Source organism: Pseudophryne corroboree, chromosome 8 (genome assembly GCF_028390025.1).
Source record: "Pseudophryne corroboree isolate aPseCor3 chromosome 8, aPseCor3.hap2, whole genome shotgun sequence".
In the NCBI taxonomy this organism is placed as follows: domain Eukaryota; kingdom Metazoa; phylum Chordata; class Amphibia; order Anura; family Myobatrachidae; genus Pseudophryne; species Pseudophryne corroboree.
In genome coordinates this window covers 284,114,928-284,141,837 of record NC_086451.1, presented here as the reverse complement: position 1 = coordinate 284,141,837, position 26,910 = coordinate 284,114,928, and the positions used below count along the sequence as shown (strand labels likewise).

At 45.2% G+C, this 26,910-nt stretch overlaps 1 long non-coding RNA gene across 1 annotated transcript; it reads left to right on the top strand.

Annotated features, from left to right (window-relative positions):
* Positions 1 to 1,657: 1,657 nt before the first annotated feature.
* On the top strand, positions 1,658 to 26,910 carry LOC134947720 (uncharacterized). The gene is made up of 3 exons (XR_010182723.1): positions 1,658 to 1,727; positions 23,871 to 24,032; positions 26,787 to 26,910. It is a non-coding gene; the product is annotated as an uncharacterized LOC134947720 (long non-coding RNA).

The following is a 26,910-nucleotide window of genomic DNA, read 5'->3' as shown; positions in this document are numbered from 1 at the left end:
AGACATAGGGGACCAGCGTAGCAGAATCTGTCCAAGTGGCCAATCCGCCCCTGATTACATACATAGCCACCACATTATTACATGAATAGCAACGCACTACACGTATAGCACTGCATTACACAAATAGCACCACATAACATGAACAGCACCACATTACAGGTATAGCACCGCACTACACGTATAGTACCGCATTACACGAATAGCACCACATTACACGTATAGCACCTCATTACACAAATAGCACCACATTACATACGTAGCTACCACATTACAGAAATAGGCCCATCATCATGGACAGACATTAGGAAGCTATAGCGCTGAAGGACTTTGCATTAGAGATGTCCCACGGCTGGCTGTGAGTGCAGCCTGATCAGCTGGCATCCTGAGAATGAGGTACATTCTGTCCAGTCCCCAAACCATACACTGTGACCGGGAACACCCTAACCCTTACACCATCATGATAATGCAAATAATGTAATTAAAAGTAACCTCTCTGTTGGGTCCCCTTCAGTGCTCAGTCACCGCTCTGGCCAGTTCAGTGAGAGTGCAGGAGCTAGGGTGACGGCGGGTGTAGTGAACCCGGCTCTGACCATCGCTATGCTGCTGCTCCCGGGCCAGGCTCGTTGAAGAGACCCTTGGTCAGGGCCAGAGAGAGGATGCTGCTGGGCTGGATAACTTTCTCCAGGTCCCCCGTTGGTAGAACAGCTTCACCACTTTTCACGGCTAGCGGCACCTGGAAGCACCCGCTAGCCTAACTTCCGGATTGCATTCCAATGAACCGCAAGTACTGGAAGCAGTGTGAGCCAGCCCAGCATGAGTGTGAATCGGCCTGGCTGAGGGGGATATGGGACCGGCCCATCGGAATCTGTCATGATATCCTGGTGGCCAATCTGCCTCTGGCCCTAATCAAAGTGAGCAGTGGAGACACCACACCATAGTGGCACAAGGCTGGCCAAATATTGACTTGTCTAGACAGGGACAGGAAAAACATTGAGTAGACCACAGTATGAATCGCAGTGAACCTCAGCACAGAAAAGAAAAAGAACACAGGATGTAGAGGATGGGACAATTTATGGTTATAAATGCTTAGAGATTGGTGACATTTTCAAAACTGTTGTGCAATTTACCTATTCTGAAATAGACTGCAAAATTGTGTACATTATGTTGGCAGAATTTATCTTATCTTGTTCATCATCATACAGTATCACTAATAATAGTATATGGCTGTATAAGGCCCTGTAAAATGATGTGTTCTCCCACCAAAATATTGGATTTGCATGAAATTTCCCAGTGTTTTATACAAACAACAATGTTGTTATATACAATATACAAACAACAATAGCTATAGTTCAGTTTCTTATGTTGGGACAGTTAAATATATTTACTGGCATAATGAAGCCATGTAATTATGATAGTATGATTCATGGATTGCAACCAGCAGTGCTGTATTGGATTTACAGCTTCTACTATTCTTACACTGGGCACACATTTGAGTTATCATTTGTTCGAACGACAAACTATATATCTGTAGTGCATTGGTGGGTGTGTACACCCAATATGTCTGTGAACAATGTCACTCACAGATATATCAGGTTGGCCCTGCAGCACAGCCGTTGCCAATGTATCTCACCCCAAATGCCGGCCACAATAACCGACGACAATGAAGTCACAGTTGGGCTAGCAAATTCAGTTGTGATGTCTGGCCAGACATATCGAGTGACCAATTGGTAAGTGTACATGCTTACCAAATCATGCTTACCAAATCAGCTGCTCTATTGGCAGATCCAGCTGTCTGTGGTTCCATCGACATAGTGTGTGCCCAGCCTCAAGGGCATCACTTCACCTGATGACATTGTGAAAAGGGGGCATGGCCTCACATGACGTGGTGTTGGTTAGTGGAAGAGGGCTTGGCCTCACTGCCTAAACCCCCGTTTTTGGCACTCCGGTTTGAGAGATACGGACTGCCCCCAGGGAGTGCTGTGGCTACACTGGCAGCTACTGTATTACACAGTGACAGGAGCCGGGTGATGCAAGTAATGGTACAATGCAGCACCTGTCACAGAGCAGGATCTAGCATTTAGGGGTCATTCCTTGGCGGGTGATACCTGGGTGCGGCCTGCACATCCCTAGTGACACCACTGCCCAGCCTTAGGTCTTATTTAAGATGAGAAAATATGTTGTAGTCTTTGAGCAAGAATTCACTTTGAGAATACAGTTAACAATGAATAACGCACAAAGCAGGATTATTTAATTTCAATTATTATTCACTAGTAAAGTTACAGTAATGTTTAGTTTTTTAGATAAAATAAATTTTTATCCAAGCATCCTTATATTAGGGTCTTCTAAATTCAGTTTGTAACTTTCACAGAATGTCATCAAAAACTGTTCTGCTGTCAGCAAAATTCAATTACCCCGAAACCACATAATTTTCACAACTGTTATTGATAGTGGCAGAGGGATATTGAATTTAAATTATTTATTTTGATTGATTCACATGCAGCCTGTTTACATTTTTACAGTAAAGGGAAAAGTGACAAACAATTCAAATTCATGTTTCAGAGAAAGAATTCATATTAAAATGGAAATTCTTCTCATCCTCATGTCAGTATGTAGGTTAACTTTCTGTGGATAGGTCTGATAAGAAAATAGATGTTAGGATTACAGCTTTCTGTTATAAAGGCATAGTTTATCAAAACAATACTTTCTAACCAATGTAAAAAAAAATAAAAAAATTACAGTATGGTCCTGGCAAATACTGTAGTATATGCACATGCTGAAAAATACATAATTAGATATGAGTGATATATACTGCAGTGTAATTTGGTCATTTGATATAATAGTTGAGTTAAGAAACCTTATCTGTAAGTAATTTGGCCACACAGCTACAGTAGATTGCCAAATTACACAGATTTAGCAGGTCAAGTATTATGCATTGTTGCTAACCTACGGGATTGCATTTATGGGGTTACTCAGTGGCATATTGACCCGCCCCAGGACGATCCAGGCGGAATACCCCCCTTGATAAAATGCCCCATTTTTTGCAATTTTGGCTGCTAAAACACATAGGGCCATGAACTTATCTTGTGTACTATGGCCCTCATTCCGAGTTGTTCGCTCGGTATTTTTCATCGCATCGCAGTGAAAATCCGCTTAGTACGCATGCGCAATGTTCGCACTGCGACTGCGCCAAGTAACTTTACTATGAAGAAAGTATTTTTACTCACGGCTTTTTCTTCGCTCCGGCGATCGTAATGTGATTGACAGGAAATGGGTGTTACTGGGCGGAAACACGGCGTTTCAGGGGCGTGTGGCTGAAAACGCTACCGTTTCCGGAAAAAACGCAGGAGTGGCCGGAGAAACGGTGGGAGTGCCTGGGCGAACGCTGGGTGTGTTTGTGACGTCAACCAGGAACGACAAGCACTGAACTGATCGCACAGGCAGAGTAAGTCTGGAGCTACTCTGAAACTGCTAAGTAGTTAGTAATCGCAATATTGCGCATACATCGGTCGCAATTTTAAGAAGCTAAGATTCAGTCCCAGTAGGCGGCGGCTTAGCGTGTGTAACTCTGCTAAATTCGCCTTGCGACCGATCAACTCGGAATGAGGGCCTATGTGTTTTGGGCAAAAACATGACATTTTTCGGGTACAAAAAACGGAATAATTAAATTCCTCTAAAAAAAACTTAGATGAAAAAAGATTTAAAAAATTGCGAAGACCCCCAAATTTCAGGCCTTATAAATTACAACTGTTAATTAAAAATCAGTGCTTCCTGAGCCTGTTTCAGAAATGCACACAAACCCCATGTTATCGCAGTTGAGTGACAGTCTGCGCATGATTTGTACTGCGTATGTGTCACAATGTTCTCACAATGCAGAGATGATTTATACGCATTGTGATTGATAGTTTGGAACCATTTGGGGGATGTAATGGTGGAGTGGTGGCAAAAATGCAGGTGTCTTGTGACCATTATGGGGTCATATTGAGGCTGTGACTGTGACAGCAATGTCTCGGGGTGTTACTTCCTGAGGCCATGCTGCACGACCATAGGGCTGGCTACTCACTACTTCGATAATCGATTGAACTGTGGGGGTCATTCCGAGTTGTTCGCTCGTTGCCGTTTTTCACAACGCAGCAATTAGGTGGAAAATGCGCATGGTACGCAGCGCGCAAGCGCTAAATAATTTAACACAAAACTTTGGAGATTTACACAAGCTCAAGCGACGTTTTTTCAACGCTCGAGTGATCGTAGTGTGATTGACAGAAAGTGGGTGTTTCTGGGCGGAAACTGGCCGTTTTCAGGGAGTGTGCTAAAAAACGCAATCGTGCCAGGTAAAAATGCAGGAGTGGCTGGAGAAACGGGGGGGTGGCTGGCCGAACGCAGGGCGTGTTTGTGACGTCAAACCAGGAACTAAACGGACTGAGGTGATCGCAGTCTAGGAGTAGGTCTGGAGCTACTCAGAAACTGCAAGGAAATATTTAATAGCAGAACTGCTAATCTTTCGTTCGCTATTCTGTTAAGCTAAGAGACATTCCCAGAGGGCGGCGGCCTAGCGTGTGCAATGCTGCTAAAAGCAGCTAGCAAGCGAACAACTCGGAATGAGGGCCAGTGACAGATGTTGTAACTTTGCTGTGACAGAAGCTGGCGGTGGGTCTCACTACAAATCCAGGCTGCTCCTGCATTAGCATATATGTGCACAGTTGCTGCACACACACTCACAGCTGCTAATGCATTTCCGCACATCTTTGAATCAGGCCCTCTGCCACTAACAGGCTGACTGTACTGGCGTATTTATAATGGGTGCAGTGCACTTGGGCCCCCGGGTTCCATGTTGCCTCACATCGCACACCTTGCACCCATTTTTTCAATACTTACCTTCCACACCAGCAGCAGCGTTGCAGAAATCACCAGGAAAATGGCATGATGGCCATTTTCCCGGCATTTACTGTATGTGATTAAGAAACACAACCGGCTCCCCCGCATTGCTGGCTCAGCTGGCACCCCCACACTGCCAACACACCCCAGCACTGAGGACACTGCCAGCACTCCTGTATTGCCGACACTGACAGCACCTCTGCACTGAGGACACTGCCGACAATCCTGCACTGCCGACACAACCGGCACCCCTGCACTGCTAACTCAGCCAGCACCTCCACACTGCTGACACGCTCCAGGATTGAGGACACCCTCAGCACTCCCGTGTTACCGACACCACCAGCACCCTAACAGTACCGACACCCCCGGCAGCCCCACACTGAGGACACTGCCAACACTACTGACACCCCTGCAGTAAGGATACCCCTGGCACCCCTGCACTGCCGACTCAGACATCAGTGTCGACACCGCCAGCAACTCTGCACTGAGGACACCACTGTCACTGTCGACACCGCCAGCCCCCCAGCAGTATGGACACCACCGGCAACCCCACACTGAGGACACTGCCAGCACTGCCAACACCCCTGCAGTAAGGTTACGCCCCAGGATTAAGGACACCCTCAGCACTCCCGTGTTACCGACACCACCAGCACCCTAACAGTACCGAAACCCCCGGCAGCCCCACACTGAGGACACTGCCAACACTACCGACACCTCTGGAGTAAGGATACCCCTGGCACCCCTGCACTGCCGACACAGACAGCAGTGTCAACACCGCCAGCAACTTTGCACTGAGGACACCACTGTCACTTTCGACACCGCCAGCACCCCAGCAGTATGGACACCACCGGCAACCCCACAATGTGGATTCTGCCAGCACCCCTGCACTGCCGACACTCCCGCACTGAGGACACCACCGGCATCCCCTGCCACAGTAAGTGCACTACTGGTGTATCCGCCCTGCATTGTATCCGGCACACACTGTATCCGGACTTTGGTGGTCAGTCCGAGTTGATCGCTAGATGCATTCGTTTGCTGTGCAGCGATGAGGCCAAAAAATGGCACTTCTGCGCCTGAGTATGCGGCACAATGTGCACGCGCGAAGTACTATTACAACGAACGATGTAGTTTCACACAGGGTCTAGCGAAGCTTTTCAGTCGCACTGCTGGCCGCAGAGTAGTGACATGAACTGGGCGTTTCTGGGTGTCAACTGACCGTTTTCAGGGAGTGTTAAAAAAAAACGCAGGCGTGCCAGGAAAAACGCAGGCGTGGCTGGCCGAACGCAGGGCGTGTTTGTGACGTCAAAACAGGAACTGAGCAGTCTGAAGTCATCGCAAGCGCTGAGTAGGTATTGAGCTACTCTAAAACTGAACTAAATAATTTTGCCGCCACTCTACGATCCTTTCGTTCGCACTTCTGCTAAGGTAAAATACACTCCCAGTGGGAGGCGGCATAGCGTTTGCACGGCAGCTAAAAACTGCTAGCGAGCGAACAACTCGGAATGACCTTTGTCCAACACGCACTGTATCTGACTAGCAATGGGCCTAATTCAGATCTAATCGCAGCAGCAAATTTGTTAGCAGTTGGGCAAAACCATGGCCCTCATTCCGAGTTGATCGCTCGCAAGGCGAATTTAGCAGAGTTGCTCAGGCTAAGCCTACGCCTACTGGGAGTGTATCTTAGCTTCTTAAAATTGCGACCGATGTATTCGCAATATTGCGATTACAAACTACTTAGCAGTTTCAGAGTAGCTTCAGACTTACTCGGCATCTGCGATCAGTTCAGTGCTTGTCGTTCCTGGTTTGACGTCATAAACACACCCTGCGTTCGCCCAGACACTCCCCCGTTTCTCCGGCCACTCCTGCGTTTTTTCCGGAAACGGTAGCGTTTTTATCCACACGCCCATAAAACGCCGTGTTTCCGCCCAGTAACACCCATTTCCTGTCAATCACACTACGATCGCCGGAGCGAGGAAAAAGCCGTGAGTAAAAATACTATCTTCATTGTAAAATTACTTGGCGCAGTCGCAGTGCGATTATTGCGCATGCGTACTAAGCGGAATTTCACTGCGATGCGATGAAAATTACCGAGCGAACGACTCGGAATGAGGGCCCATGTCCACTGCAGGAGGGGCAGATATGACATGTGCAGAGAGAGTAAGATTTGGGTGGGGTTTATTCAAACTGAAATCTAAATTGCAGTGTCAAAATAAAGCAGCCAGTATTTACCCTGCACAGAAACAAAATAACCCACCCAAATCTAACTCTCTCTGCAAATGTTATATCTGCCCCCCCTGCAGTGCACATGGGCCCTCATTCCGAGTTGATCGCTTGCTAGCTGCTTTTAGCAGCATTGCACACGCTAGGCCGGCCGCCCTCTGGGAGTGTATCTTAGCTTAGCAGAATAGCGAACGAAAGATTAGCAGAACTGCTACTAAATAATTTCCTGCAGTTTCTGAGTAGCTCCAGACCTACTCCTAGACTGCGATCACCTCAGTCCGTTTAGTTCCTGGTTTGACGTCACAAACACGCCCTGCGTTCGGCCAGCCACTCCCCGTTTCTCCAGCCACTCCTGGCACGCCTGCGTTTTTTAGCACACTCCCTGAAAACGACCAGTTTCTGCCCAGAAACACCCACTTCCTGTCAATCACACTACGATCACTTGAGCAATGAAAAACGTCGCTTGAGCTTGTGTAAATCTACAGTTTTGTGTGAAAGTACTTAGCGCATGCACGCTGCGTACCATGCGCATGTGCATTTTTGCCAATTTTTCACTTGATCGCTGCACTGTGAAAATCGGCAGCGAGCGATCAACTCGGAATGACCACCATGGTTTTGCCCATTAGCTAACAAATTTGCTGCTGCGATCAGATCTGAATTAGGCCCAGTGTATCCAGCACTGTATCTGACCCACACAGTATCCATCCCACACTGTATCTGACCCGCAGTGCATCCCGCACTGTATCCAACCAGTAATATATCCCGCACTGTATCCAACCCACACTGTAACCAACCCACACAGTATCCAACCAGCACTTTATCCAACCCACTCTGTAACCAACCCACACAGTATCCAACCAGCACTGTATCCAACCCACTCTGTATCCAACCCACTCTGTATCTGCACTGTATCCAACCTGTCCTGTATCCCGCACTGTATGCAATCCACGCTGTATCTAACCCGCACTGTATCCAACCCACACTGTATACCACAGTTTAGCCAGCCAGCCTTTGGCCAATATTGGTGAAAACAGTATTGTGAAGTGTGAGATGGTCAAAATTGAGTGGAAATGACTGAAAATTAATGCTATTTTTTGTCTAGGGACAAAAAAAAGTCCAAAATTAAGTGATTTTCGCTTTTTTTGAAATTGTTAGTAAAAAATCCAAATCCGAATCCAAAACCAGTCACAGCGTTTGTCAAATCCAAATCCAAAGCCGGCCGACAAATTAGAACAAAATCCAAATACAGCAAAAATGGCCCGGCACACATCTCTAGTTTTAAGTCTGTGCATGTGCTCCGATGGTTACTGCTCGAAGACAGAACGAATTTAGAAGCAGAGAGAGTGAATTTCCGTGAGCGTTCCTGGGTGCTAACAGTGAGGTTGCTAGCCGGATGCATAGGCGTGCGCACGGGGGGTGCCTGGTGCGCACAGGCACCCCCTAATATCCGGCACCCCCCACACATCACGCCTACTAGTACAGTATGAGCACACACAGTGATGCGTGCAAGATGCCGCCAAGCCCGGCCAGCTGTCCTGTCACTGTTCTTCCCCCACCTCCTCCCGCTGCGCCCGCTGCCCAGTCAGAGTCAGACTCACAGTCTTGTGGGTAGCCGCACAGCCCACCCGTCCTCACGCTCCCACCGCCTCTTGATGTCATATGAGCGCACTCTCCCTCCACATCCTGTGCTGTCCTCCTGCCCGCGCACAGTATCGTTCCAAGTGTGTCCTGCCACTGCCGTCAGGTCAGGAGCACTCAGAGCCGCCACTTGAGCAGAGGACCCAGACAGACAGACAGTTCAGCAGAGAGGATCCTGTCACTCACTGAGACTGTCAGTAAGTCGCTGCTCACTGCATATGCTACCAGGCCAGCCAGGGGGATTAAAATGATGTATATTTTTACAGTGCAGTACTGTATGTGCACAACCCAGTAAATTATACCACTTTTACACTCGCACTCCCGGGTCACTCCCGGGATGCTTCCCGGGATGCGTCCCGGGATGCCTTCCCGGGACTGACCCCTTTCACACTGCACTAAGACCTGGGATCGACCCGGGACAGCCCCATTTACACTGATCCCGGGATATCCCTGCAAATGCACATGTATGTCATTAGAAATGGCCTTTTCTGGCTCACATTGATGAGGTCACACTAGTCAACAAAGGGAGGGGTGGTGCCTGCTCACACCATTGCTGCAGTCATGGCCGACAGAGTACCAGTGTGTATGCCTGAGCTCATGATTCTTTCTGCTTTGCAGATGTTTCATACAGCCACTGACAGCATGATGCAGCTTATCACACTGTGCAGTATACTGCACATATATTTTATGAGGAGGAGGAGGGCGCAATTTATGCTGGATAGGGCTGCTAGTCGCCGCCAATATTTGCGCAGGAGGAGAGCCTTCATATCATCCAGGATGAGTATCATACTGAGCGTGAGTATGGGCCCTAACCGCTCATTTTGGTCCAGAGATCGCCGGCACGGAGAAGCCTTTATGAGGACCGTGGAAGCTTACCAGGATGAGGAGTGGATGGCTAACTTCCGTGTGTCTCGTGCAACCTTTAACTACATCCTGGAATTACTTACCCCAGCACTTGACATGCAGACCACCAGGCTTAGGAGACCCATCGAGGCACGCAGGAGATTAGCTATTGCATTGTGGTGGTATGCTACCCCAGGAGAGTACCGCTCAGTCTCATGCTTGTTCGGTGTTGCAATCTCCACCTGCTGTGTCATAGTCCACCAGGTGACTAAAGCAATTGTATCTACCTTATACAAGCGCTTCATATCTCTACCACAAGGACAGCGCTTACAGGATACCATCATTGGATTTGTGAAGCGAGGCTATCCGCAGTGTGGAGGAGCGATTGATGGGACACACATCCCCATTATTGCCCCACGTGACAACCATGCTGACTATTTTAATAGGAAGGGCTGGCACTCCATCATATTACAGGCTGTTGTGGACCACAAATATTGGTAAGTGTTTATTTTTGGGGTGGTGGGATGAGTTGCATGTGTGAGTTTTACATTCTAATTGTTTTTAATTTTACTGTTCTTTAGTTTCCTAGATGTGTTTATTGGCTGGCCAGGCCGATCTCATGACTCCCGAGTTCTTGCCAATTCTGACCTGTACAACATCGTAGAGGAGAAGCAGGGAGGCTGGCTGTACCCCAAAGAGTGTGCAAAGATTGTGAATGGGGTGGAGATCCCTGTCCACATCATCGGGGATGCTGCATACCCTTTACGCCCCTGGATTATGAAAGGCTACACCCAACAGGTCCAGTTAACCCCAGAGCAACAAACCTATACTCACACCCTGAGTTCAGCAAGGATGGTGGTTGAGAACGCCTTTGGCAGGTTAAAAGGAAGATGGCGTTGTTTGATGAAGCGCAATGATGTGGACCTTATGAATATGCCTAATGTAGTAGCTGCGTGCTGTATACTGCACAACATCTGTGAACTGCAAAATGAACTATTCCTTCCTGAGTGGACTGTGCAGGACCCTGAGGTTATAAACCCACATGTGGAAGGTGCTTTGTTTGGGACTGCCTCAAACTCCGCTGCAGAACAAATACGCCACACTATTACGTCCAACCTTGCAGCACTGGTACAATAGTGTTTAAGAATCAGCACAACATGTTTGGTGAATGAAAATGTTTTTATTTTGTATTCCACCTTTGATCTTTGGGTTCATTATTTATGTTTTTCCAAAAAAAAACACATTGCCAGCAACTGTGTATATATGCATAAACAATGTAGAAAACACTGTAAACATGGTCTACTTTACGCACAAATGGGAATGTTATGTCTAGATTTGCAAACAAGTTTTTATTGGCATAAAAAAAAAAAAACACTGGTAGGTTTGTAGATACAACACCATAAACCACAGTGTCCCTGCAGTATATTATCACTGTGTAAAAAATAAATAAAAAGTGCTTTAATGTAGACACTATACAAAACAGAACATAGAAAAAAATGAAAGAAGGCACAAACAGTTGTGCATAAACAATGACCACACTGTGGTTATTTAACAACAAATAACAACCAAAAAAAGCAATTCACTGTGTTTCACGGCAAATTGCGCAATACAGTAAACTCTGGGCTTGGCGCACTAGATGGTGCAGTATTTGGGGCATAGTATGGACCAGGATTAAATGATGAAAAACCCTGCTCAGGGGGGTATTGTGAGTTGTGGTGTTGGTTTGGTGCTCTTGAGGTATTGGTCATACGCTCATAGAACGCCATGTTCATTTGGTGCAATTCCCTGTGGCGGTCATACTGCTCTCTACTCATGCGTTCCTGCATTGTCATGACTTGGGAAAGGAATGCATCATGCATTTGGCGTTCTGCCTCTAGAAACCTGTCGAGCCTTGCATCCTCCTGTGCGGACATTGTAGCGTCCATCTCTCGGAGTTGGTCGACAAGGACATTTGACATGGCTTTAGCCACTTGTTCCGCTCTGTTCAATTTCTTCCTTCTAGGCGGTACGGTGTAAACTGTGAAGAGAAGAAATACAAAATGAGCGTATATAAAAATAGTAGCGTTAGCAAACATGTGTTTGTGGCATTAATCCACCTATACACTAGCTACTCTGCAACATTGAACTTTTTTAAAAAATGCAAAGCCCCCCTGCGTGGGGGCAGAAAATGCAAAGTGTGCCACCGTGCCAGCAGCGTGTTGAGCGCAGTGATCCTGCAAGGGGCTCATTAGCGCTCACCACGCTGCCGCCACACTGGCCACTCATACTACGCACATAACCGGATGATTAACAATTGTGGATTTGTGCTATGAGTGTTAATTTCTAAACATGTACTTACTGTTTTTCTGTAAAGTTGGGGTGACGGCACTTTGTACAGTCCCACTGTCACTGGTCTGAGCATCCACGACGTCTTCAATGGTTGCAGTTATGCTGTCGTCGTTTCTGGATGTGTTTATGGACGGCTGGGATGATGTGTCGCTGTCCTCAGGTGTGTCGTCAATTAACAACGGTGATGATGGACAGACGTCACTGCTTGTCTGTGTCTCTTCTGGAGTGCCTTCTGTAGCAGTGTACTGTGAACTGGAAGACAGACTCACCGGACTGCATATAGCTGTGTTTCCAAAGATATTGGCGCACATGTCATAGTACTGCCAGTCGATACGGCCAACACCGCTCTTTTTCCTGTTGTTGTCATGCACCTTAAGGAAATGCTTTTTAAGAGTTTTCATTTTGTTTAACACTTGCTGCTGTGTGCGGATGATTCCCCTGGCTTGCAGCATCTTGGAGATGTTTTTATAAATGACTGCATCTTTGACTGTGCCTGTGATCTGCCTCATAAGTTCCTCCTCTCCCCTAATGCTCAGCAACTCTCTCACCTCCTGGTCTGTCCAGGTCGCCATGCTGCCTTCCTCACACGCATCAAGGACGCTCCCCAGGGCTCTGAATGATGACATCATCTTTTCTGAGCCCATGAAAGCTCCAATCGGAGGCCTTTTAACAGTCCCGGGTAGTGAATCCCGGGACGGGCCCTTTCACACTACCCAGCTTCCCGGGACGGTCCCGGGTTCAACCCTGCTTTTGACCTGGGATGAAATCCCGGGATGCTCGTCCCGGGAAATTGTCCCTGTACCCATTTACACTGAGAAGAATCCCGGGATGATGCGCGTTCACGTGCAATATCCCGGGATTTTTCTGCGAGTGTAAAAGGGGTATTAGCGACCCAACCCCCAAAAAATTAGATCTGTGGACTGTGGGAGCAGTGTGCACTCTTGAGAAAAAAAAAAAAGAAAACAAGGGTTACATTATGACCCTTCTTTTCTTTGTTATATATATATATATATATATATATATATATATATATATATATATAAATGTACTAAAGAAGCTAGCAGCGCCACAGATGTAGTATTTAAGATATAAACAACAGTAAGGGAAAAATACGTAGAACATAACCTGGTGGACACTCCCTTAGAAACATTAGGGCGTCAGCTCAGAAACCTCAAAAATATATATAGGCACTGGTATATATGCCTACTGGTTAGAAAGTGGTGTGGGGGGATGAGGTATTTGCAAGCGACCAAGGTGTCTCATCAATAATGAAAAAACCAGGTACTAAAAAATAGTATGATTTAATTTTAGAAATACAAAGCACTGAAAAAGGGGGTAACATATAAAATAATGATATTAAAGTGCAGCCTAATCAATAAATATTAGACGAATAAAATGGGCTAGGCTAAAAACGTCAAAGGCACATGTGTCAAAATACATAAAATAGTACATAAAAACACAGAAAAAAACGGGTAAAAAATGCACAGGATAAAACATAGAAAAAGGGAGAAGAGGTAGCTTATCTTGAGAGGTTTGAGGTAAAATCAGAATGGCACCCAACGCGTTTCGTCACTCATGGACTTCATCAAGGGGTAGTGTAAGGCTAGAGACAAACCATATTTATACCTCATAACTACATATATATATATAATATACGATTGCAGGGGCAGAGCCACTCACAGGTCTTGAAACAGCGTTGTAACCAGTCAGCTAGTTAAGTCTTAGGCATCAGTAAGCATACTGCTAGCCCCCGCAACCCCCGCAGTGTGGATTTGGACATGCTGGGGGCTGCGGAAGTGCTTGCGCCCATAGCAGTGTAAAAAACCACACCAAAAATGGCCACCGCCGCGGAGTTACATTTGACCTCTAGCGCTTGTCTCCTCGGAAGCGGGCATTTTAAGTGGGTTTTTACAATGCAATGGACGGAAGCACTTCCGCAGCCCCCAGCGCATCTCAATCCACTGCAGGGACTACCAGTATACTTACTGATGCCTGTACCCACCCTCCCAAACTTTACTGGGGCGGCAGGCAGGAGACCCCTGACAACGCGCATGAAACCCCTGGCAACGAGTATGAGACCCCTGCGAGCATGGAACCCAGGGCATGAAACCCCTGACAACGTGCATGAAACCCTTGGCGACAAGCATGTGACCCCTGAAATCAGGCAGGTAATTTAAAAGTAATTAGAAGCCTTACTGTGTGGCATCATTTGTAAGGGGCATTATTGTGTATGGGGCATAAAATGGTGTCAGGGCCATAACTGTGTGTAGCATAATATGTAATTGGCGTTACAGTGTGTGGTATAACGCATAATGGGTGTTACATTTTGTAGCATAACGTGTAATAGACATTACGGTATGTGGCATAATGTGTAATGGGCATTACGGTGTGTGGCATAATGTGTAATGGGCATTACGGTGTGTGGTGTAATGGGCATTACGGTGTTTGCATTGTATATTGGGCATTACGGTGTGTGGCATTGTGATTGGATTGCACCCACAGATCTAATTTTTTTTTTCTTATTTTGTAACTTACTGGATTTGGCCACGCCAGCCAGACGGAAAAATGTAGGCGGTGCTAAACGCGCCCAATAGGCGGTGCTAGACACACCATGTAGGCGGTGCTAGACACGCCCCTCCAATAGTGCACCCCCTAATAAAATGTGCTGCGCACGCCTATGGCCGGATGTGTGCATGTCAGGGGCATGTTGTTGACAGCAGCTGTGTCTAAAGATGCATAACTGCTCACGGAAGGCACCATATTCATATGGAGAAAGTGCATCTACTATAGAGCTAGCGCAAGTTTTGATGGTGGAACGAAGGTACGTCTAAAGACACACAGATTTGCGTGCAGCCAGTGGGCGTGTGAAGTTCATCAGACATATAAAGACGCAGACACATCTGCAGTTAAACATACAGCTGTGACCGCTGACAAATTTCTCTATCTCACCCAAGTCTTCCATTTGACTCAGGCACTTTAGTTATTCTCTTTTTCTACAGGGATGTATCACCAAAAGAACCTGTTAATTTTAGAGATGAGCGGGTTCTCAGTGAACCGAACGCCCCCAGACTTCACGTCACGAGCCCGGATCCGAGTCAGGCTTGGGTTTTCCCGCTGGACTCGGAAACCAGAACGAGGCAAAACGTCATCATCCCGCTGTCGGATTCTCGCGGGGTTTGGATTCCATATAAGGAGCCGCGCGTTGCCGCCATTTTCACTCCGGCATTGGAGAGTGTAGAGAGAGGATGAGTCTCCGTCCTCAGTGTCCTCAGTGGTAGTGTCTTGTGCTGCATCAGTCCAGTCACAGTGGTTGTGTCCTCTGCTGCCATATGTCTAGTGCTGCTGTATAAGTCCAGTCCAGTGGTGCTGTGTTGTGCTGCATCAGTCCAGTGGTGGTGTCTTGTGCTGCATCAGCCCAGTCACAGTGGTGGTGTCCTCTGCTGCGATATGTCCAGTGCTGCTGTATAAGTCCAGTCCATTGCAGTGGTGCTGTGTTGTCCTGCATCAGTTCAGTGGTGGTGTCCCTGTGCTGCCATATATGTCCAGTGATACTGCCGTATATATGTCCATTGATACTGCCGTATATGTCCAGCAGTACTGCCGTATAAATCCAGTGATACTGCTGTATAATTCCAGTGATCCTGCTGTATAATTCCAGTGATCCTGCCATATAATTCCAGTGGTACTTGAGTATAAATCCAGTCCAGTGATACTGCCGTATATGTCCATTGATACTACCGTATATGTCCAGCGGTACTGCCGTATAAATCCAGTGATCCTGCCATACAATTCCAGTGATCCTGCAGTATAATTCCAGTGATCTTGCCGTATAATTCCAGTGTTACTGGCGTATAAAACCAGTGGTATAAATCCAGTCCAGTGATCCTGCTTTATATGTCCAGTGGTACTGCCATATAATTCCAGTGCTCCTGCCGTATATATATATATATATATATATATATATATATACACCCTGTTGCAAAGCGGATTACTGAGGCCATAACAACTATGCTGGTGTTAGACGTGTGTTCAGTATCTGCCATTAGTGCAGTGGGACTGCAGTGCCAACCCTAGATGGGCCAGGTGTTTGTGCCGAACACTTGTGTTGCTTAACTTAGTCATACAGCTTCCTCATTGCCTTCTTTTACTTCTTCGCATGAAGTGCTGTTTGGGTACTATTTTTTTTAAAGTGCCATCCTGTCTGACACTGCAATGCCACTCCTAGATGGGCCAATTGTTTGTGTCGCATAGCTTAGTCATTCAGCTACCTCATTGCACCTCTTTTTCATCTTTGCATGATGTGCTGTTTGTGGCCTTTTTTATATCTGCCCTCCTGTCTGACACTGCAGTGCTACTCCTAGATGGGCCAATTATGTCGCTTCGCTTGGTCATACAGCTACCTCATTGCACCTCTTTTTCTTCCTTGCATCATGTGCTGTTTGTGGCCTAGTTTTTTTAAGTGCCATCCTGTCTGCCACTGCAGTGCCACTCCTAGATGGGACAGGTGTTTGTGCCACACACTTATGTTGCTTAGCTTAGCATACAGCAACCTTGGTGCACCTCTTTTTCATCTTTGCATCATGTGCTGTTTGGCACATGGTTTTTTAAAGTGCCATTCTGTCTGACACTGCCATTTAAGTCCAGGAGTAGTGCTGTATTAGTCCAGGGGTACTGCCGTATAAGTCCACCAATTGCAGAATTTTAGAAAAATTACAGGGGCGTGCAGGAGATGCTGTCAGTGGACTGAAAATTTGCGGGCCACTTTCGACATTCAGCCACTGCATGCCACTACTAGATGGGCCAGGTGGTTGTGTCGCTTAGCTTAGTCATACAGCAACCTCGGTGCACTTCTATTTCTTCTTTGCATCATGTGCTGTTTGGGGACTAGTTTTTGAAAGTGCCATCCTGTCTGACACTGCAGTGCCCCTCCTAGATGGGCCAATTGTTTGTGTAGCTTAGCTTAGTCATACAGCTACCTCATTGCACCTCTTTTACATCTTTGCATGATGTGCTGTTTGGGGCCTTTTTTATATCTGCCATCCTGTCTGCCATTGCAGTGCTACTCCTAGATGGGCCAGGTGTTTGTGCCGCACACTTGTGTCGCTTAGCTTAGTCCTACAGCAACCTCATTGCAATTCTTTTTCTTCTTTGCATGATGTGCTGTTTGGGGCCTATTTTTTAAATCTGCCAACCTGTCTGCCACTGCAGTGCCCCTCCTAGATGGGTCAATTGTTTGTGTAGCTTAGCTTAGTCATACAGCTACCTCATTGCACCTCTTTTACATCTTTGCATGATGTGCTGTTTGGGGCCTTTTTTATATAATGCCATCCTGTCTGCCACTGCAGTGCTACTCCTAGATGGGCCAATTGTTTGTGTCGCACACTTGTGTCGCTTGGCTTAGTCATACAGCTACCTCATTGCACCTCTTTTACATCTTTGTATGATGTGCTTTTTGGGGCCTATTTTTTAAATCTGCCATCCTATCTGCCACTGCAGTGCCTCTCCTATATGGGCCAGGTGTTTGTGCCGCACACTTGTGTCGCTTAGCTTAGTCATACAGCCACCTCGGTGCAACCTTTTGGCCTAAAAACAATATTGTGAGGCGTGAAATGAATGTTATTGAGGTTAATAAAACCGTAGGAACAAAATTACCCCAAAATTCTGTGATTTTAGCCTTTTTTATGTTTTTTCACAAATCATCCAGATTCAAAACCAAAACACGAAAGGGTGGTTTTGGCAAAACCAATCCAAAACCAAAACACGAGCGGGTAATTAGAACCAAACCCAAAACAGACAACACGAAAAGTGCCCGTCGCACATCTCTAGTTAATTTACAGTATGTTTCCCTTATGCTCAATAGACAGATATCCTAATCCTTCAAACAAGTCACTGTATTCAGTAAACACTGGTTTGCACTCATCTTCTACTTGTGATGTCACTATAAAAACATTTTTAATTAAATTAAGCTTCTCACAGAAACTTGATCCTACAATTGTATGCACCTTATTTTCCACAATAAATTGAGATGTTCTGAACTTTATGGCCCTCATTCCGAGTTGTTCGCTCGCTAGCTGCTTTTAGCAGCATTGCAAACGCTAGGCCGCTGCCCTCTGGGAGTGTATCTTAGTTTAGCAGAATAGCGAACAAAAGATTAGCAGAACTGCTACTAAATAATTCCCTGCAGTTTCTGAGTAGCTCCAGACCTACTCCTAGACTGCGATCACCTCAGTCCGTTTAGTTCCTGGTTTGATGTCACAAACATGCCCTGCGTTCGGCCAGCCACTCCCCCGTTTCTCCAGCCACTCCTGCGTTTTTACCTGGCACGCCTGCGTTTGTTAGCACGCTCCCTGAAAACGGCCAGTTTCCACACAGAAACACCCACTTCCTGTCAATCACTCTACGATCACTCAAGCGATGAAAAAACGTCGCTCGAGCTTGTGTAAATCTACAAAGTTTTGTGTGAAAGTACTTAGCGCATGCGCATTTTTGCCGTTTTCTCACTTAATCGCTGCACTGCGAAAAACGGCAGCGAGCGAACAACTCGGAATGACCACCTATATTTCAATGTCACAATGCAGGTACCTTTTACCGCAGTATTCTCTCCAGTTTTGCCTGTTACAATACTTTCAAATTGGCTGAATTTGGTTTTACCCTGCACAGAAACAAAATAACCCACCCATTATTAACCTAAATTATCAAACTCACAGGTTGTTCTGAGTAATCTCAGTTCCAGTGCTTAAAGTGGTCCTGGAGAGGTGGTGGAACTCACCCCCCTGGTGCCCATGTAAGAAAGGGGCGTGGCCGCAAAAAGAAAGGGGCATAGTCATGCAATAGTATTCACCAATTAAAATGATGCCGCACAGTAGCACATTCTTATTCACATTACACCACATAGTAGTGTCACTTATTCATGTTATGACACACATTAGTGCCCCTTATACACAAAGCCCACAGTAGTAGCACCCCTAATACACATAATGCCCACAGTAGTAGCACCCCTAATACACATAATGACCACAGAAGTAGCGCCCCTTATACAATGCCCACAGTAGTAGTGCCCCTTATGCAATGTCCACTGTAGTGGTAGTGCCCCATATGTAGAGCCCACAGTAGTGGTGCCTCTTAAGCAATGTCCCCAGTAGTAGTGCCCCTTATGTCCCCAGGAGTGATGTCCCTTATGAAGTGCCCCTTATACAATGCCTTCATTAGTGTTGCCCCCAGTAGTAATGCCCTTAGTGGTAATGCCCCTGTGTAGTATTGCCCACAGTCATAATGCCCCTGTACTAGTGCCGCCTGTAGTAATGCTCCCAGTCATTTAGCCACCAGTTGTTTAGCCCCTGTAGTTATGCCCCCTATAGTTTAGCCCCCAGGGGTAATGCCACCTGTAGCTATGACCCTAGTAGTTATGCCCCCACTAGTTTAAACCCCAGGGGTAATACCCCCAGTAGTTATGCCCCCTGTAGTTTAGCCCCCAGTGGTAATGACCCCAGTAGTTTAGCCCCCCAGTAGTTATGTCCCCTGTAGTTAAGCCCCCCTGTAGTTATGTCCCCTGTAGTTTAGCCCCAGTAGTTATGTCCCCTGTAGCTTTTTTGTATTAATATCCTTTTCGTTTTGTATTTGCGATTTTATATTGTCTTTTATCTTGTTATATTAATCAGCTAGTCATTATTTGCACATCTCTATCTTCATTTTATGTATTGGTGGACTGATTTATGGAAGAACGTACGGTGGAACGCATTACACTATGTGATGGAACGCATGACCATTTATGATTTTGTGATTTCCTGGAACTAGAGACACCAGTCGTTCTGCTTCCTGATACGGTGGAACGCATATGGGAGAACATGGCCGCAATCTCACTTCCAGGTCCGTCATTTCCGGTGACGTCATTTCCGGATGGACGTGTCCGGAGGAGACAGGTGTACGAGGTGCGGCTTGTTAAGGTGCTATTTAAGGAGGAACCTGGTAGATCAGCTCCCATGCTTCTGATGAAGGACGGAGTCATAAAGCGCTAAAGCAGGGAGTTGGTGAGGACGAGGACGTGCGGATTGGAGCTGCGTTTTGAAGTGGCTGGAGACGTTTTATTACTGGGACTTTGCGGTGATTATGCTTAAAAGTTGTTTCTTCAGCAGCAGCCCATCTTTACAAGAGTTTCTTCAATCCTCTACATGCTGTATTCTATTTTATGTTTGTGAGTGCATTTATTATTAAATTTGCTTGTCTTTTAAGACGGTGTTGCACTATCACTTTTTTTCCTTTTTAAGTCATCTATGAAGGAGATCTGTTCCATTGAGTGACAGCTGCTATCTCAGTACTTCTGATTATCTACACGCAATATTAATACCGCCTTTATGTGAGTGGGACCATACAAATTAAAAACTGTGTTTTTCCTCAACAGAGTTGCACTATGTTCTGTACGTTTTTTGCATTTTAGACCTATGAGTTCCATTATTTATGAAAATCGATTTGACTACAAAATTGTGTACATTATATGAGTTCTACCATCTATGAGAATTGAATCCGACTACATTGTGTAAGGATTTTTGTTTTGAGGGTATTAAGTAGCGCCACGTGGAACCACATCTATTGTTTTAACCAGGATATCTTTTAGATTGCGTCCACAAGAATAACATGACATAACATCATGGTCACCCACATTTAGTTTAGCATCACTTTGAACGATGGGCCATAGCTGTTTAATTGTTAACTATAGGAGAAGCCACATTATAATTATTAACCCACCTTAATCTATTGCTAGGTACATCAGATGTAGGCAAAGCTTTAATTAAAGAAGTTCTGTCCATGGATAGAACTTTACTTTTACAAGCTACCAGCAAATCCTCACTATAACCACGTTCCAAATTTTTTTTTATTAATGAATTAATCTGAACCTCAGACATCCCTTTATCACTGTTAATACGGTGGATATGCAGCATTTGCGAGTAAGGAAGGCCGTTAATCAATGGCTTTGTATGGCAACTTTGGGCTTTTAATAACATATTCCTATCTGTAGTATTTGTAAAGAGGCTGGTGTGTATCTGATGGTCAATAATAGAGATCTTTACATCGAGGAAATGTAAGTATTACATCCCTACTTACTGTATAGGTAAATTTGATAGGGTGATCAGTGCTATTATGATCATCGATCAAATTACTAAGAATCTCAATATCACCACACCACAACAACAATAAATCATCTATATACTGTAGGAATAACAAAATTTTTGATGAAATCATCTCTTCATAAAAAAATAGCAAATGCTCCACAAAGAACATAATAGTATTGGTATATGCCGGGGCCATAAAACTGCCCATGGCACAGCCTTTTACTTGCAAATAAAACTTGCCTTTATAAAGAAAGAAATTGTTATGTAAAATAAGTTCACACAAGTGGAGCATAATACCAATCTTATCCGAAGAAAAATCACTTTTGTTTTCCAAAAATAATCACAATGCTCCCTCCGCTTTGGATAGATTATAATGTGTTGGAACCTATTAGTATGGATCATATGCATCAAGACTTCTTAAACAAGCACTCGGTATCCACTTTTGACCCCATGTCCGCTAACGCTTCTATCAAGTCTTTCACTAGACTATTGGATGACTCTGTCCATAAATACAATAATGCTGTGGCTGCAGTTCCAACACATTATAATCTATCCAAAGCGGAGGGAGCGGCGTTGAAACAACTTGGGAATTATAGGGACATAGTCATTTGTCCCGCGGACAAGGGGGGAGGGGTGGTGATACTTGACTTGGAATACTATGTGGAGGAAATACAGAACCAACTAGCAGATGCTGATGTGTACGAAGAATTGGCCCGTGACCCTACTCCTGAGTACCAGAAAGCATTGAAGAGCACCTTAGATGCGGCTAAAGACAGTGGTAAAATAACCACAAAATTGCACAAAGCACTTTTTCAGGAACACCCCTTAGTGCCCATATTTTTCACGGTCCCCAAACTGCACAAGAACTTATATGCTCCACCAGGTAGACCTATCATTGCTGCCAGAGAATCAATTTTTCAACCAGTGTCAGTTTTTCTAGACAGTATATTACAACCCCTGATTTTGAAGCATAAGCACTTTATTAAAGACACCACTAGTTTTCTCAATCGTTTGGGGGAGATACAACAGATACCGATCGGAACCCTCATGTGTGTGGTTGATGTCGTCAGCCTCTACACAAATATACCCCATGAGGCAGGCTTAGGAGCAATGGAAACCTTTTTGAAAAAAGAAAACATGGATGGGCTGGATATTTCATTGTTCATGGACCTCCTCCAAATGACTTTGGAAAATAACTTTTTCTTATTAAATGGTAAATTCTACCGCCAAAAGAGTAACGTCTCCCCATCGTTCGCCAACATCTTCATGTTTGAGGAGGAAGAGAATGTGTTCTTTTTGTACGAATCCGTTTCCCGTCATATTTTATTTTTTACCCGGTACATAGATGATTTGTTCATCTTATGGACGGGGGGAGTGGAAGGGTTCGAACAGCTAATGCAGTCAACTAATTCCAGGCCGACAGGTGTCAAATACACATATCAGACCAGCACTAGTTCAGCACATTATCTGGATGTTCAGATTTCCATCAGAGGGGGCGTATTGCACACAGGAGTGTACACCAAACCCACAGACAGGAATACCCTGCTGAGGGCCAATAGTCATCACCCTAAGGTCCTCAAAGATGGACTGCCGCTCTCTCAGATGATTAGGGTGTCTCGCCTAATCAGTGACCGTAACAGGTTGGAGACGGAGCTTGATAAGATGGTTTTGAAATTTGTAGAGCGGGGGTACAGCCGACATCTCCTCATTAAACACAAGCAAGAAGTGATGCAATTGCCTAGGGAATCTCTTCATTGCCCTAAGGATCGCCAAAAGAGGCCTGTTATTCCTTTTATATCTAGATTTAACACTACGAGTCCTGTGGTACAAAGAGCGACAAGGGCCCTGTGGCCCATTGTATCCACTGATCAATCATTGCCGGTATTTAGGGAGACACGTCCAATGATGTGCTTCTCAAGGGGCAAAAACATCAAGGATGTAGTGGTACACTCTGATATCACGGGATTCCAGGATACGAAACAACAAAAATTGATTCCGGCAGCCTTTCTGGGCAGACAGCCTGGATGCTACAAATGTATCAAATATACAACTTGTGAATACATGATAACTGGTTCCAAGTTTGACAAGATCAATTTCGTTCTTACCTGTACAACCACACATATAGTGTATCTTATAAAATGTCCATGTGGACTCCACTATGTGGGCAAGTCAGTAAGAACATTAAGAGAGAGGATGGCGCTCCACCGCTCGGCCATCAAGCAAGCACTGGCAGGTAAAGAATCAGAGCAACCAGTGGCAAGGCACTTCGCAGCGGCCAAACACACCATGAATGACCTCCGACATATCATCATCGACCATGTCCCTAAACATATTAGGGGAGGGGACAGAGACGGCAGGCTTCTACAATTAGAAGCCAAATGGATTTTCAAATTAAACACTACCAACCCCCATGGACTGAATGAGAAACTCAGTTGGAATATTTTTAAATAAGTTTCATATGTATCTAATATAGTGGGACTTTTTTTCAGAATGTAGCATTAATTTTTAATGTAGCATTAATTAACTGTGGATAGTCTCATGTATGCATTAGGAATTTTAGTCAGGGGACATTACACTTTGAATGAGGTGGCAGCTGAAGGTCATAATGTGGATTTGGCCCATGGAGCCCAACAGAGAATAATAATATTGTACAAGCACAGTGTCCGTAAGATCGCCCGGTGGCGAAGGGCAGTATTTTAATGGGCATCAGGGGGATCTATATTGTTGTGCTGCTATGTTCTTCTTTTACGTGCACTTTTAGCCACCACTTCAGACAAAATGAGTGTCTCATAATCTTTTTAATTTTTATGGTGTGTGGGTTTCTGTAGCCGTAGAATCATGCACTCATTCTATTCCCATCAGCGCCGCAGCCCGGCCAGTTACAGCATCGGGTTACTATGGTTACGACGCACATGCAGGTCGTGCTGTGCATGATGCCAGTCACTGGAGCCGGAAGAGGGGACGGACTACATGCGGCCGGGCAGGCGTGAACGGGCACTGGCGGGTTTTCTTCATCTTTATAAGGTATGTGTTTCACTATTTCTGGTATTGTTCACCTTGACAAAGGGGCGCTTGGACCCCGAAACGTCGGATCACTTTTTGTGTGAAATATATTTGACATTTGACAGACTCAAGAGTGCCGCTTTACTTGTTATATATATATATATATATATATATATAGTGTGTGAAAGGGCTTTCTCTGGGAACCATTTTGTCATGCCCCTTCCCTAAGGTATTTATTAAATATTTTCCAGTTTTCAGACAAATTACCAGACATATGTATGCCTGTTTTAGGATATGGCTAATGCATTGTTTACACGTGGTTTAATGTGATAAGTAAACTGGTATTTCCAGGCAATAGGGAGCACACACTTCCAGAAGATTCTGTTTGTCACACCTTGCTGACATCTGCAGGATCCTTTTTCACTCTCAGCACTTTTAATTCTTGAAAACCTCTTCTGACTCTATTTTGCTTGTATTTCTTGTAAATACACTGGAGCAAACGTAGTAGCTATTATAATGCTTCTATATTCAGCCATTCACAAACTTTAACACACTGTACACCACTGTACACCCACTTCAAAGCAATCCCCATGGTGAGGTCCAGGAGCCGTCACTGAAGAATAAGGTGTACACATACAGTAAGGGAGTGTCTACACACATTGTGCACATACTCTATGTATGTCAGAGGTGCCTGAGTGAGGTGCAAACCTGCTGCCATAAAGGTGTAGTCAGCTGCATACATTGCTTTGCACACTAGTGAAACTCAGGTAAATATGTGAGATAAGTTAAATGGCGAGTCACCCCAAGGAAACTGGTAAGTTAGTGTGGTGTCTTTCAAGAATATTTCCCCCCCCCCTAAATCTCCAAAACTCACATTTGCAGTATCAGGTTCCACGGTTACAATACGTTTTGCAACATTCATGAACATGTATTTAATAAATGTATGTCAACGAATTGATTCGTTTATTTTATAGGGACACTGGAGTTTAAGCTGTTTGGAAAGCATAATTTAGCAACTTTCCAAATACTAATGACAACACTCTAACACTTCAGAGAATTGGTTACTGGAGATAAAATGTTATTGTGTAGAACACAAAACATTCAGAGCATAACATTAATTGCATTACTAATACTAGTACAAATACAATATTAAACAGCCACAGTAGATTAATCTCCTTATTACCACAAAATTCAAGTTCGCTAATAACTTTTCTCAGTTCAGGTGCACAGTTCCTAGATGTAAAAGGGTGATGACTAAAGGTCAGTTAGATGACAGCATTTTGCATGCTTTACCAATCCTTATAATAACTGCAAATGTTCGGTACTTTGTTCTCTTAGGCCTAGAGCGATAGTTAATGGTTCACACATATCTCTATCTATCTATCTATCTATCTATCTATCTATCTATCTATCTATCTATCTATCTATCTATCTATCTATCTATCTATCTATCTATCTATACTAATGGCTCACTGAGTCCAAGAAAGGCGAGGAAGTAAATATGAGCTTTATAATTCCTTGCCGGAACATCTGTGTCTCTCTTACTATGTAGAACATAGGAAGTGTTGGCTGGAGATTTGGTTCTTTCTGAAGCTCACCGTGTTCAGTTTACTAAAATCCAGATGCGACCAGAGGCTTATATACTGTAGCTTTGGTCCAGGGCTAACAGAGGTGGCGTACTCTGCTGTCTGTACACAATATCTGTTATAGTTAATATCTGTTACAGTTAACTCTGTCTGCTGGGGTAACAAATTTTTATTGTCCTGCACACTGTATGGCCGGGATACAGTTAATTTGCTTGCTGTCGGGATCCTTACGGTCAGGATACCGACACCGGTATACTGACAGCTGGCAATGCCGACAGCTAGAATTCCGGTGCTCATGGTCTATTCCCACTCGTGGATGTCCACGACTCCCATAGAGTGGGAATAGAACCTGTGGCTAGCGCAACGATTTCTTCACTGGCTCACTTCTCCACACTTATCACTGCTTCCTAAATAGAACCCTAAGTCAGCCAACTGTAGAAGGTTGAAGCAGCTTTACAGTCATGTGATCTGCTGCTGGTCCACAGCATTCCATCTCAGCCGTATACATTAAATTGAAGAAATCATTTTACAAGCACTGGTGGGGTGTCACACACACATCTTCATGAAGTTGGGAGAGGAAATTCTGAACAGATAATGGACATCTACGCTTTGATGACCTCCACTGGGATCAGTGGATGGTCAACATTGGCACTTTTAGCCTCAGACTTTATTACACCTCCATACCGCCCAACTTTTATTAATCAGGAAGGGGGATTCCTGCAGAAAAGGGTGTGTGACTTCAGAGGAAGAGGTGTGGCTTCAGAGGAAAGGGGGGGGGGGTGCTGTTGTGGTAATGCCACGATCGCAAACCATGCCCCTCGTTTTCCGCCACTGTGGGGGCATGGTCAGTGCTCTGTGAGCTACTGGCATGCCCCCAGTCCATCTGTCTCTGTGAATAAACGTTGTGTGCGAATGCGCATAGCGTCTATTCACCACTGCGGTACAGCAGAGCAGCAAGTGACAGGCAGCTTCCCAACTGCCCCAACTGCGGGACTCTGCTGCCCGCGGGTAGGACAGTCCCCAAAAAAGGGACTCCCGTGAAAATTGGGACAGATGGGAGGTATCCATATGCACCCCATTGCCAAGCACAGATATCCTGCTTTGGGGAATGCCTGCTGTAAAGATGGGGGATTGGGATGGTACACAAACAAATATTGTTTTCACTGAGATATTCTTGTCACCTTTCTAGGCAGATGTTACAGCATCAGTATTTGCAAGAAATCACAGAAAAGTAGCCCTCCAGACAACTTTCCTCAGCAGTCTACCTACTTGGATAGTGTAACCCACCTACTCTACGCTAAATAAACACACAG